At 37.9% G+C, this 14,181-nt stretch overlaps 1 protein-coding gene across 1 annotated transcript in view; it reads left to right on the top strand.

Annotated features, from left to right (window-relative positions):
- The window catches only part of LOC124162470, a 44,308-nt gene that overhangs the window by 1,994 nt on the left and 28,133 nt on the right, over window positions 1-14,181 (top strand). The window lies entirely within an intron of this gene.

Genomic DNA, 14,181 nt, shown 5'->3' with positions numbered 1-14,181 from the left:
ATATTAGTTGGATTGGTTATATTATGTATTTTCTTATTATTAATGTGTACCGTCGCAAGACAATGTGGTTAGAAAAGTGTTACGAGGAAGGAATTTTCCATCAAGTGTGCCGGTGCCCGGCATTTAGTTTCTTCTTATGTTGGCTACGTCGACGCTACGCCCTTTCAGTGGGCTGCTGTATCCCCGATTGGGAATCGAAGTGATTGAACAGTTCTGAGCCCTGATGATATTTTTAAATAAACTGAAACGTTAGATAACAGCCTTATTGCATCGTATACATTTGATCTATACTCTTAGCAGTATTTTATCATTAATGGTGTTAGAGAAAATTAAGGAAAAAATTTTTTGATACAGATAAGTGTGATAATACTCGGTGCAATTGCCATTTTCATTGAAAAATAAATGGACTCCTGAAGTGCCGGCATCGGTGGCGGTCGGGTATTGTCCACGACTGCCGAACATAAGGTCTTACGTTCGAGTCCCGCGTGTGTAAGTTTCCCCTATTCAGGGCATGGTTGTTCGTGTACGTTTAATTGTTAGATTTGTCGAATACCCCGATATAACATGGCCTAGGTGAGCTGTATTCGGTGGTTTGGGAACACAATTAAAAAAAATAAATAAAGTGTGGTTGCCAATAATACAAAATTTTATTCATATGCGTCTGATTTGGATCCAGGGCATATTCCATTTTAAGTTTTATTTTTTCCGACGCTGCTATTAGCGTTCTTACTCTTAGCCATTTTACACGTTACAGTTCCCCCGAATTTCCCCGGGTGAGATTTCGTAAACTACACAAAACGAATTCACACGGAGCAGACATCAGGTAACGCGGGGCAGTGGCGTAGCCAGGGGAGGTCCGGGGAGTCCGGACCCCCCCAAAATATAAGAACACAATTATTATCCGTCATAAAAGAAAATGAAAATTTGAAAAATCGTGAATTTGCCACATATTTCTTTAGCAAATGGAGTTTTTTTTGTATAAAATGTTAAAATTAGTTTAAACTTTCTGCTTAGTAGGTAGGGGAGACCGGGGCAGGCTTTTGCATTTTTTTATTTTGTTCCCCTGCATATTTGCAATTACCAAAGGCGTGCCATAACAGTTAGTAGTTAATCACCTACAGTTAGAAATTATTGTAATAAATGAAATATATATACTTGTTAGTAAAAATATAAAGACAAAGATGTAAGTCACGTGCGAAAACGTGCCCCGTGACCGAGGCTTGTATTCACATAAGTTATACTGGGGCAAGTTTTCGCATAGACTTAAATATGACTGAATGGAAAATAAGAACACACATGTTAGGAATGAACTGTATGTTTAACACATATGCATTAAGAAAGTTCAGCAAAACTCATAATCATTGTCACTCTCATAGTTAAAGCAAACAAAAATTGATGATTCCCCTTTGATGCAAGAATTGTGTGCCCATTTTTTGCAGCGAGTGCATTTGACCCACTGCTCGCTAGATTTTTCTGCCACTACATTTTTCCAAGCAGTAAATGCACGTACAGTCGGTCTCATCTTCATCACTGGAATGACTTTGAAATAGATTTTTATTTACTGACTTCGCCATTTTTTCATCGTTCTTCATTGTCTCTTTGTTCACCTTTTTCTGTTTCTTTTTTCCTTGCTGCAGCTTTTGCCTTTTCTGTTTAGCTTGTTCCTGTTACATTTTAACTTATTCTTAAATAGCCGATTTTTTTCACCAATACCTGGTTTTCTTTCTGGGTCGAGCTTTTTCAAACGGCCTGACATCCTCTGGCGATGTACAAGAAGCAGCATTAGTTGTAGGGATGTTTTCAGTTAACTGATTCAAATTAGATTCAGTGGAAAAGTTTTCAACATTGATCCCAGTTTAGTAAAGCCTATCCGTGAAATAAATTGGCATGAAGTCGGTGTCAGTAAACACCAAATGATTCAAAGGGCACGTTTTCGATGGCGAAAACTTGCCCCGCCTCGTATTCGAAAACCTGCCCCGTCGCCATTATTTTACTGGAAACCAACCGAAAATGGTGATAATAAATAATTCCTTGTTCAATACCTATATCGTGAAACACAGAAGTTAATGCTCAATCGAAATATATTATTAAAACAAGGCACAACTGAAACGGAATAGGTTTGTTTTTAGTTTAAAGAAGGGCAGAAAAAGTTACTCACATGAGTAAAAATCAACATAAGGTGACACTCCTCCACAACACTTGCGTCCCTGTCCTTGTAACTTACAAAACTGCCGTCGATGCATATGCGCATCATTCGAGTATGATTGGTAATGCGCTAGAGCGGAGAGTTTAGGAGGCAAAGCCAATTCAAAAACGTGCACCATGCGAAAATGTGCCCCGGTCTCCCCTACTCTCTTTTCCTCAAAATATCCTCCTTGTTCTGGAATCCCCATCGGATCGAAATTCCTAGATACGCCACTGACGCGAGGAAAGAAAAACTAACGCCACTTAAAGATATTAACAAGTTTCATCACTATGCCGAAAATTCCGTCGTTTATCTAGCGGTGCGTCCTATCATCACTCTCGTCTAGCACGTTGTGGTGTAGCATAGGAATTCATTCAAAATTTCATGAGGCTCTATTATATTTCCGTGAGAGATGATATGCATGAAAAAAGAAAACTCAGAAAAGGGAATGGAAAAGGAAATTATGAGAGTTTCCGGTTTTCCTGGGAAGGGCTCTAAGCCGAGGCACTTGATAAAAAGACTGCCAAGGTCAAAGGTGTTCCTTTTTTAACCCTTTCGAGACCGCGGAGTTTTCGTCTTAGCTTGACTGCTGTACCGAGCCCCAAGAGACTTCTTTCTCGTGGTACGGAGCATTTTTGGAGGGCATTCGTTAAGAAGGGTCTCGCTGAACCTTTTTCGACCCCTCCACGGTGGGACTCCGCATTATCTCGGACTCCGAGAGTAGTTGTGCTCCCTCCTTTCCGGGTTTACGACCATACCTGCGGCATTGGTTCGCGGTCAACTTATGTATTGCTTATATGTATTTAGCAAATGAATAATTGTTGCTTGCACGTAAATTACAGACATAGAATATAATTCCTCATTTTTATCTGAGCATTGTCAAATTTTAAACGAAGTTCTAAGGCCATTATCAAAGCATTTAACGCAGCAACAATTTCCATATTGATGTGTATACATAACTCGAGATATAAGTTAATATTTGTCGTAGAATTTCGTTTAAAAATTCTAAACGTGGCTCAAAAGACAAACAATTCAATTCTTAGTTTATATTTCTTGAGAAATGAACAAATATTTATTTCGAAAATTGACTCTATAAACAATTGTATGACCGCTGTCCCTTACCGCTGAGAGGGGTTATAAAAGACGAAGGGTCCGGGTACCTGCTCCCGGATTCGGAGGGTTAATCCTAAACCCCGAAGCGTTGGGTCCCGAGACAAAGGAGACCCAAACCCACGACCGTCCTGAAAGGGGGAGACGTATATATACGGGTTTCGTTTTCTTGACCGGGAAGCTCTCACACGTATATATACGTCCGTGGTCTCCCGGGTCAGGAAACGTCCACACGTATATATACGTGTACGGTAGGGAAAAGGTTAATCTTCAAACTTTATTTTCGTCAAGATTCGTGCTGTCGTTATCCCTCCATCAGGAGTGGCCCATGCCGGACGATGGCTGATTAGCTACGCAGTGGTGGTCAAAGGTCGCTACCTTATTTCAGCGGAGCTGCCACGATGAAAATGGCTGTCATTAGTCAGGTTTTTTACGGGCCAGAGAATTTTCGTGAGAGCTGGTATATATTTTTTTCGGGAGAACGTTAGCAAGGATCTTATAAATATCATCGCTTTTTTTAGAAAGAGCTTGTATCGATGCGAGCTGGAAAAGCCATTTACGTGTCAGATCGGTACAACGGCGTCATGCTATTATGACAATTTCTATGATTCACCAGTATATACCTGCCGCACAAGTTCATAAACAAGGGGAGGGAGCTCCTTTAAATCGTAATTCTTCTCATTCTAGGGATTATGAAGACACCTTTACGATAGTTTCAAGGATAAAAATAACGTTATAAATGTTAATTTGATTATTATTCTTCTCGGTCACTTGATATGAATAGTAATGCCTGTGTATCAAGTTTCGGAGATGCATAATGATGTCGTTACCTTCCGCCAAAGTTTGGAAAATTTAATGCTCCAGTATAGGAAGCATACATGAAGAAAACCAGTTTGCTCACCCAGTCGTAATGCATGATAGTAATAATAAGTTTTTCTTGCTTCCCAAAAAAAAAAACAATTTCCTAAATTGAAGCATTGCATAGAAACATCAGCGCCTATGGGAACTTTTTAAACTGTTATTATGTGAATACTCGGGATGGACATTCATACTATGGTGTTATGAGTTTTAATTTGTTGACGGAAGAGTTTTTTTTTGTAACGTAGGAAGTGAATTCGATGTATTAAATGAATTCTTAATTTTGAGTTCCTATCAATGCGTGAGAGAGGCTTTAGAATAAACCTTAATCGTTGTAATGAAGAGTCATTCATCTTAGACCAAGGGGAAGACGTCATCTCCTTCATTGAGAATTTCTGAGGATCACACGAACCAAATAGGAAATTATCGTTTCAAAGTACTATGCGTAATGTTTCGTAAGTGACTTCTGATACCGATATATTCAAGCCTTAACGGATTTTGATCCAAATATTTAGTAATTCTGTGCATGAACTGTCCCCCACACTCGTGCGGGAAATGCTGAACGGCGCCGAGGTTTGCGGCAATCATGGCGTGACTAATCAGATACGATTTCAAAGAGTTGACTAATGATACTAATTCAAGGACTACCTTAAAGAACCTATTAAATTATTTGGTTCTATGTTTTATTTTTATTTTATTCCTAAACCATCGAATACAGCTCAATTTGGCCATTTCATATCGAGGTTTTTAGCAAATTTAACAATGTAGCATACATGAAAAACTATTCCCTGGATGGGGGAACCTACTGAGGCGGGATTCGAGCCCGCGACCTCTTGTTTGGCCGGCGTGAAATTTACTGCGCCTCCACCGGGGTCGGCCATATGGGCTGAAATATGAAAAGCCAGGTAAACACGAGAAAGATTATTTGGGTTCCCTAGATTTATTGAATCGACATAGTGGGTGAGAATAGGAAATAATTGATGAGTTTTAGTGGAGGTGATAATCCAAATTATTTGAATGTAGAATAGAATATGCATTAATTATGGTTTGGGCATCATCCTTCAATTAAAAACAATTGAAAGGTTAGAAGAAATTCGCTCACATAAAAGCTCAATAGATACATCAACTAGGAAACGTAGAAAAATCTGATGATACAAGAAAAAATAGGTATAGCTGTAAAGAAATTGGTATGGAAGTATAATGCGTAAATATAACAGGAAAACGAAGGAACAAGGATTAAGAACTTTCAAAAATCGTAATTTGTAGGCTGTGACTTATTTGGCAGTGTAAGGTATCAATATCCCTTTAATGACTAGAGGCACGCGTAATAGGTAAATATTTAAATGCGTGATTTTTCCACCATTTTTAAGGAGTGGGCGGATGTAAAACCTCCAAAAAAACACGAGTTATAGAAAAATAGGAAAAATAGTCATTAAGACGCCTCGACGCCTGATCTTATTCCAAATCGAACATTTCTTTGAGAATCCTAGGCAAAACGTATCCTAGCATCTCTCCACCTCACCCTCCCCCAGCGCTGACTTACGGGATGAGTGGCGGGATGATCTCCATGACAACCGTGCGGCCTTCGGTAAATAAATGGCGCGACCTTAACGGTTTTAACTCACCCCCGTCCGCGTCCAAGGATCGGATTTCAAAAGAAGAGCTGTAATGTGATCAGGCGTTTCCTTTACTCACTGCTTGTCACAGTGGCACTTTGTTTTTCCGCTGAGCGTGTGTCACGTCACGCGCTGCCCTTCAAGGTCGGCCATCCCCACACGCCCCTTGTGATCAGCTGCGAGGTTTGAAATATATTGATTGCGAATTTATACGGGGGAAATGTATCATAAATATTTCGTGATCCCCTCGATATAATTTAGCTGGGAGGATGGGAGGGATGCGTAAGTAACGTAGGGGTGCATGAGTCAACAGGACGGATGAAGTGTGGGTTGCAATATTGCTGAGGGGAAAAAGATTTTCCCCTCGGCAATATTGCAATTTTCTTTTCGATCCCTAGAATGGACACAGATTTTGCGGATGTTCATGTTGAACTTTGCAGATGAGTTCGGAAGAGACCCTATGGAAAGATTTTTTAAGCTATTTTTTGACAATCAAGGTAACGCGGTGTATCCGATTCAAGAAAGGTGCATGAAATTCGTGCGTAGGTTTCCGCGGCGTTGTTCACGATGACTGCTGTTTTCCGGGTTCTCCAGCCGCGTCTGTCGTTTATAGTTGACTACAGTTTCGGAAGCCATACTTCTTCCGTCTTCAGGTCAAAGGTGAGAAGTTTTCATTTTTTGCCATCTTATATAGCACTGGCCGATCTCCTCCTGTGCGCTGATTGGTCAGAACTCTCTTCCAAACGTTGCTGATTGGGTAACCGCTGTCCCTGTTAATATTTTGTGTTTTGTGAATTTCAATTGCTTCCCTGATTTGCCTTGGGTAATAGCGACACTCTTTTGCCACTATCTTCGCTTTTTCGAATTCAATGTTATGGCCGGACTCACTCCAAACATACTCTGCAATGGCTGACAAGTGCAGTTGTTTTTTATTGGTAGCTGTCACATGCTCCTTCATCCTTGTCGCCATTCCTCGGCATGTTTCGCCAACATATGACTTTCCGCAGGAGCATGACACTGTGTACACGCCTTCGCATAGTGCCTGCGGATTACGATCTTTAGGTCCAGGTACAATGTTTTGTATTTTGGTCACGCAATTGAACCTTGTGACCACGTCATGCTTCCTTAGTATCCTAGCAATACATTCTGACACTCCTGCTATGAATGGAATTGTGAGCCTTGCTGCAGGTTTGGTCAATTCCTCCTCCTCTGTGGCCTGGCGTTCTTCAGATGGTCGTGAGTGCATCTTTTTGACCTTAGCGGCCCTTTTGAGGACCATTTTCCGGTCGTAGCCATTCCTGATTAGTGATTTGGTCAGGCTTCTCTGAATCTAATGATTCGGCGTCGGAAATGGTGAGGGCTCTGTTGAGTGGAGAGGTTACCACCGAGGCCCTCAGGGCGGGATGGTGGTGTGATGCTGCATTCAGGTATCGGTCCGTGTGCGTTTCCTTTCTATGCACCGCATGTCCAAGACTGCCATCGTCCTTCCTCTTAATCATCACGTCCAAGAAGGGCAACATGCCTTCGCATTCCTTTTCCATTGTGAAGCGGATCCTCCGGTGTTGGTTGTTGAGATATATCAAAAATTTGTCCAATTCCTCTGCACCGTGTGGTCATACGATGAACGTGTCATCAACATACCGAAGCCAAAGCTTTGGTTGCTTGTGGTATGTATTCACGGCCTCCTCCTCAAACTTTTCCATAAAGAGGTTGGCCAACACAGGGGAAAGGGGCTAACCCATTGCTGCTCCGTCTGATTGTTCATAATATAGTTGTCATTCCACAGGAAGAAGTTGTTCCTCAGGCAGTGCTCCAAAAGCTTGGGTAAGTCCTTGGGAATTCCTGAGTTAGTCAGCTTTTTCACAATTTCCACGGAATCTTCATTGGGCACGTTCGTAAACAGCGACACTACATCGAAGCTCACCATGATGTCTTCTCTCTCGATGGTGATGCCTTTTATCATATTCACGAAATGGGCTGAGTTCTTTACATATGAAGAGGTGTTTCCCACGCAATCCTGTAGAGTTTGGGCTAGGTATTTGGCGAGTCGATAGGTTGGAGCGTCAATTTGGCTTACAATGGGCCTCAGTGGTACACCCTCCTTGTGTAATTTTGGTAAGCCGTATGACCTCGGTGGTTTGGGTGCGGACGTAATTAGCCATCTCTGTTCTTCAGACGGAATAGAAGACCTCTTGATCATGACCCTTGTCTCCCGCTCTGCTTTGGCCATGGGGTTCTTTTGTAGTTTGTTGTAAATGGTGTCGGACAGAAGTTCTTCTACCTTTGAGTTGTATTTCTCCTTCTCCAAGAGAACAGTGGCATTTCCTTTGTCCGCAGGCATGATCACGATGTTTTTGTTCTCTCGAAGGGCATTGAGAGTGGCCCTTTCTTTCAACGTAATATTCGGCTTCGGTGGTTTAGCTCTGCGCAGAACTCGCGCTACGTCCTCCCTGATTTCGTCGGCCACAGGTATTGGTAGTTTCCGGATACCAGACTCCACTTCAGTGATGAATCTTTCCCTTGGTATGTCTCGTGGCGTTATGGCAAAGTTTAGTCCTTTGGCTAGCACTGTAGTAGTGGCGTCGTCGAGTATGATGCTGGTAAGGTTGACGAAGGACCGTTGCATCGTAGAAGGAGAAATACAACTCAAAGGTAGAAGAACTTCTGTCCGACACCATTTACAACAAACTACAAAAGAACCCCATGGCCAAAGCAGAGCGGGAGACAAGGGCCATGATCAAGAGGTCTTCTATTCTGTCTGAAGAACAGAGATGGCAAATTACGTCCGCGCCAAAACCACAGACCGCATCTTGAATGCATGCTAAAATTTACGACGAGAACTATTTGTATTTGAGAGAGTGCGTGATTCGTCACGCCAAAGTCCTGCATTGCCGCCATGTGCACCTCCTCTGCATGGACGTAAAGGTGCGTTTGCACTAAGCAACATGTTACATAAAACAAGTTACATGCAAAATGTTTGACGAAAAAGTTACAAATATTACATGTAACATTGTGTTATAAAACATAATATCGTGTTATAACACAATGTTACATGTAATATGCTACACGGATTTGTAAATTTTTTGTAAAACATGTTGTATGTAATGTGTGTAATATAGCATATTACACAGTCTAAACGCACCTTAAGGTTGAACGTATCCCAAGTGTATTGCAGCTTGTGGTGTGTATGCGTTTCCGGATTGAACATATTCAGCCCATACGAACATATCTACGAAAGTATGCGCTTCTGAACCAAGGGGTTTATTTGGCTTTTTTTCTCGCTTTGTTGGGTACTACCGCCTCTCTAAGTATTGTAACTTTTTTCCCGAGCACTATGTATAGAGGTATTTACTTTATGAATTTAAAAATCGGTATATAAATCGTCTTATACTCTTTTTTGACTTAAAAGTCTATCTTTGGAGTTAACACAAAAATTTATGGTTTTCCGTATTTTCTCACTCCAGGTTCTTTTCCCTAATATCACTTAATTTCAGTGGCGCTACAAGACGGCTACTATTTTGAAGTAATGTGAAGCCGCGGCATTCTTTGAAAGAAAAATATTTTTGTCATTATCCGTCATTTTCTTCCACGTTCCCAAAAATAAGGTGGAGGCGGATGATGTTCTTTTGCCAGCCATCTCGGCGCTTCGTCAATGGATTGAAGGTTACGACTCGTCCAAGGCCATTCGAGAATTCCCATGACCCCTTGGTTCATTTGTCAAGATGGCAGACGATCTTTGGCTGGGGTAATTTACGAAACCGTGAATGCTTTAAAATAAAAATTCATATTTAGTGTTCTGTAAAATTTTATTCTCTGCTAATGAGTTTTGAATAGACACAATGGAGAGATATCCATTTTTGAGTTATTTTTTTACAATCAAGGTTGCGTGTTGTTCCCAATTCAAGAAATGCACATCTTGCAAGAGCACAAAACCAATTTTGTCTGTTGAAGTGCTTCTTTTCAAAATGACTTTGAGGATTTCATTGAAATTTCGTTACATTGCAGGCGTAAGGTAATGGTTTTTTTCCTTAATTTTCAAATGCGATTTTTTTCATTCGCTCCACGCTTGGGCACGTATCGAATCGGTCTTCTTGATAGCCTGCGTGCGTATCCAGGTTTCTAGACATAAAATTGGTATCATGGGAGGGATGATACAAGGAGAGTGGTATTTAGGACATTTATGTGCGGGTATTTGGAATGGGGTCACTCGTTAACACTTTGAAATTATGATTTGAAGTTTGGTTTGCGCGTTCAAGTTGACTGACTTAGCAGTGGACTATTGACAGTAAGATTATCAAAAATTATATCAGGTATTATTTTATCTAAAAGGTGGTGTAATAGCAAAAGAATAAAAAATGCAAAGTTGGCAACTGTGTAAAAACAACTGCGACCGCTCTAAAGCAAATGTGTCAGGGGTATAATATCACTTTTACTTACGTGCTTGCCGTTCAATTCTGCGGAAACCCGTCTGTGTCAGATCGGAAACTGACTTTCCAAGAAAATATTTTTCACTCAGTTATTTGCTTTTCTCTCATGAATCTCGGTCCAAGATATATTCCGCTTCTTGATATTAGGACAGGGAAAAGTTGGGATTAACCTACTGTTATTCAGGAAACGTACAAAATGTCTGGTTTAAAGTCAAAAATGGTACATTTCATACCAGGTAATATCAACCAAACCGATAAATTATGCACCAGGTGATAAGAAATGTTAGTCTGACTGTGGATTAAATTAAAACTTATTATGGATCTTTATTGCTACCATAAATACGAAATAGACAGTAATTTGTAATCGAATAAGACTCAATGTCGTTTATATTTAATTTTTTCTATCATATATGAGGAGGTGAGAACCCAAGGGGTACAAGGGATTTTTTGCTCATAACAGAGTTTAGTAAAGTTAATTGTTAGAAGAAATACAGCAAAACTTGGTTGCCAAGGGATACGAGTGAGTCTCTGCTCTGCGCTGACAACGGGTAGAAAATCAAATTCTCTTCCAAGTATCTCATTGATCTCGTTTGCTTTCCATTCTTAATTCTGTATAGAAAACAGAAATCACTTGTACCCCTTGGCTTCTCACCCACTCATATAAACAATTCTCTCAAAAAGAGGTGCCGAAAGAGAAAAACTGCAGATTCGACAATTATTTAAAAACAATTTTCATAGCGAAAAAAAAAAGTTTTATAGATATGTTCCTATTCCGCGTAGGTACTTGCAGTCTATCTCTACAGGAACCAATTTTGTCAAACCGGTAATTGAACTTTTTTTAAAGTTTTCTTCATTTTGTAAGTGGAGTGACATTATTTTTCTGTGGTGTGTCTTAGTCCGAGGTATAGTATCACGAAAGCCACTGGCCAAACTGGCCTATAATTAAGAACCCTGAGGAAGGAGAATAAATCTCCGAAACGTTGGCCAAATGTGAGTTTAATTTATCATAATCTATACTCCAAGAGCATAAACATTACATTGTTGTTATAATAAGGAAGGTCAGGAGAAGAAACTTTATTCATTGAAGAAAACAAGGAGGATATATATTCAGCATTCAATATTCACCCTCATCTCATTCATCGAAGAAAATAAGAATAAATAACAGAAGTGAAAACATTGTACAAGTCATAGAACGGATTTTTTGGAACATCAGAAATGGAATTTAATAATTTAATTGACAACTCAAGTGGATCCACAACATATGTGAAAGGTTTTTACTCCCAGTTTCGAATTAAATATGGTAGGAAAGCATTACAAATGGTTAATGAAATTTCCAAACTTACAAAATGTTTAGCGAGCAAAAAGAATACGAGTATTTTTTTACTCAAATGTAAAATATCTAAGGTTTCCCCTACTCATATTATTAACAATGTAAAATGTACTCATTCACTAATAAGCTCAAATCACCCTTTCTCTAACGATGTTGAAAAACTTATTTACAAATTTAAAAGATCCATTTTACTCACCGAGATTAGAATCTGTAATTGGGAATTACAAAACATTTTGAAAGAGCTGAATGTAAAAAAAGAATCACTATCTTTATTGATTCCTAAACAAGATTGTGAAACATTTTTTTGTTATCAACAAAAGTTTTTTGAGCAGTTTTTTAATCTTGTAAAACAAAGGCATATCAAAAAATTTAATGAATTAATTGGTAATGTTTTGAAAAATGATAATACCATGTGGCTAAAAAATTTAACAGACATCACCGTTCCAAGTAATATAGCTAATTTCCTTAGCTTAGGTCCTAAATTTGCTCTCCCCTACACAATGAAAGACTTTCCGATGGTACAACTATTAGCAGACATTGACAACATTATATTTGATTTAAAAAATTCATCCATTAAAAACAAAACTAGGGCACAATGCGCTAACATTATAACTAACTATATTCAAAGACAAATACAGCATTCAAAATCATCAAATTTACTCAATATACTTCATAAAACTAAGATTTTTTAAAAAAATAATCCTGATATAATTGTTCTTAAAACTGATAAATCTAACAACACAGTAATAATGTATAAACATAATTATGATAAAAAAATTAAAGAATTACTTGATGATAATGATATCTATACGGAAATTCCCAAAAAGAAAAACTTTACCACTTCACTTCAAGCTAAAGTGAATACTTTTGTTAAAAAGCTTTTTAAAGAAAAGAAAATAGATTTTAAAACGAAATGCACACTAATAAAAAACAATGGCACTCCACCTAAACTGTATGGTTTAGTGAAAGATCATAAACCAAATATAACTCTAAGACCGGTGGTAAGTTTTGTAAATAGTCCTACACATGAATGCGCCAAATTTATTGCAAAAATTCTTACACATCTATCCTCAGACAAATAAAACATTAAAGACTCCTTCCATTTTTTCAATAAAATTAAACAAAAAAGAATTCCCCTAAATTATATAATATGCTCACTTGATGTAAAATCATTATTTACGAACATACCACTAGATTTATTAAACAACATTGTGATAGATAATTGGGAAGTAATATCCAATCATACACTTCTAAACAAAGAAGAATTTACTGAATTATTTTATATTGCTGTTAATCAAGGCTATTTGCAGTATAATGATCGTCAATATCGAATGAATGATGGAGTACCTATGGGTTCCCCAGTGGCGACCATATTAGCTGACCTAACCATGAATCACCTCCTAGACAATATTATCGCTAAATTACCATTTAATATTCCCTTCATTTACAAATTTGTTGATGACTTATATCTAGCATTACCCATTGATATACACGAGAACACAATTTTAAATTATTTCAATTGCTTCCATCCTAAATTACAATTCACAATAGAATTTGAAAATAATAACACACTTCCATTCCTTGATATGTTGACAATTAGAAATCAAGATGGATCCATAAGTGTGCATTGGTGGAAGAAACCGCATAAATCAGACAGATATCTAAATTTTCAGTCTCATCATCCTCTACGACATAAAATAAATATAGCCTAAAATTTAGAGCGCTAAATCTGAGTGATAAAATCTTTCGCAAAAAAAAACTTAAAAATAATCGAGGACATTCTAATAAAAAACAATTTTCCAAAAAGACTCATTCAATGTATACTACAAAAAAACAACGCTATATGTCCACAAACACAGAATTCACCAAATAAATTAGCTTTAACAAACACAATAAAGTCCCCATTCCGTGGAATCATTTATATAAATAAATTATCTGAACAACTTACTAGAGTTTTCAAAAAATTAGATTATAAAATTGCACACAAAATTTCTAACACGCAAAGCAGACTTCCGTACACAAAAATAAAATCAGAAACCCCAAAAAAACTAAAAAGTAACATAATATACCACATACCAGGCCTCGATTGTAATATTTGTTACATTGGTCAAACTTCTCAATATTTAAAAAACCGAATATCCCAGCACAAATCATCAATAAAAAATAAAATCACTCTTTCTGCTCTTGCAAATCACAGTCTAGATTATAGCCATCATTTTGATTTCGAGAACACCAAAATTTTAGACATAAAAACCAATTTTAAGAAAAGATTATTTAAAGAAATAGTTTACATATCAAAATCAAATAACAGTTGCAATAAAAGATCGGACATCGAACACCTAAGCAAAATTTATTATTATTTAATTCATCGAAACAAAAATTGTTTAGTATAATTTAGATACCATTTGTTAACAAATGAATCAAAATTTATAAGTAACCATGTTTAGCCTAGTAACGAAACTTTTCTATCACAGGTATGTTGTTTAATTCTGTACACAATTTTTAATTTACCAATGAATTTGTACTGCGCAATTGTATTCAAATTTTTGTAACCACTTAATTAATTAATTTATTTTCTTTATTTTCTTTGTAAACATTCATTATAATTAAGAGCCCTGAGGAAGGAGAATAAATCTCCGAAACGTTGGCCAAATG

This window comes from Ischnura elegans, chromosome 7 (assembly GCF_921293095.1).
Source record: "Ischnura elegans chromosome 7, ioIscEleg1.1, whole genome shotgun sequence".
Classification (NCBI taxonomy): Eukaryota; Metazoa; Arthropoda; class Insecta; order Odonata; family Coenagrionidae; genus Ischnura; species Ischnura elegans.
Note: the sequence above shows the minus strand (reverse complement) of the source record. Positions and strands in the feature narration are given on the sequence as shown.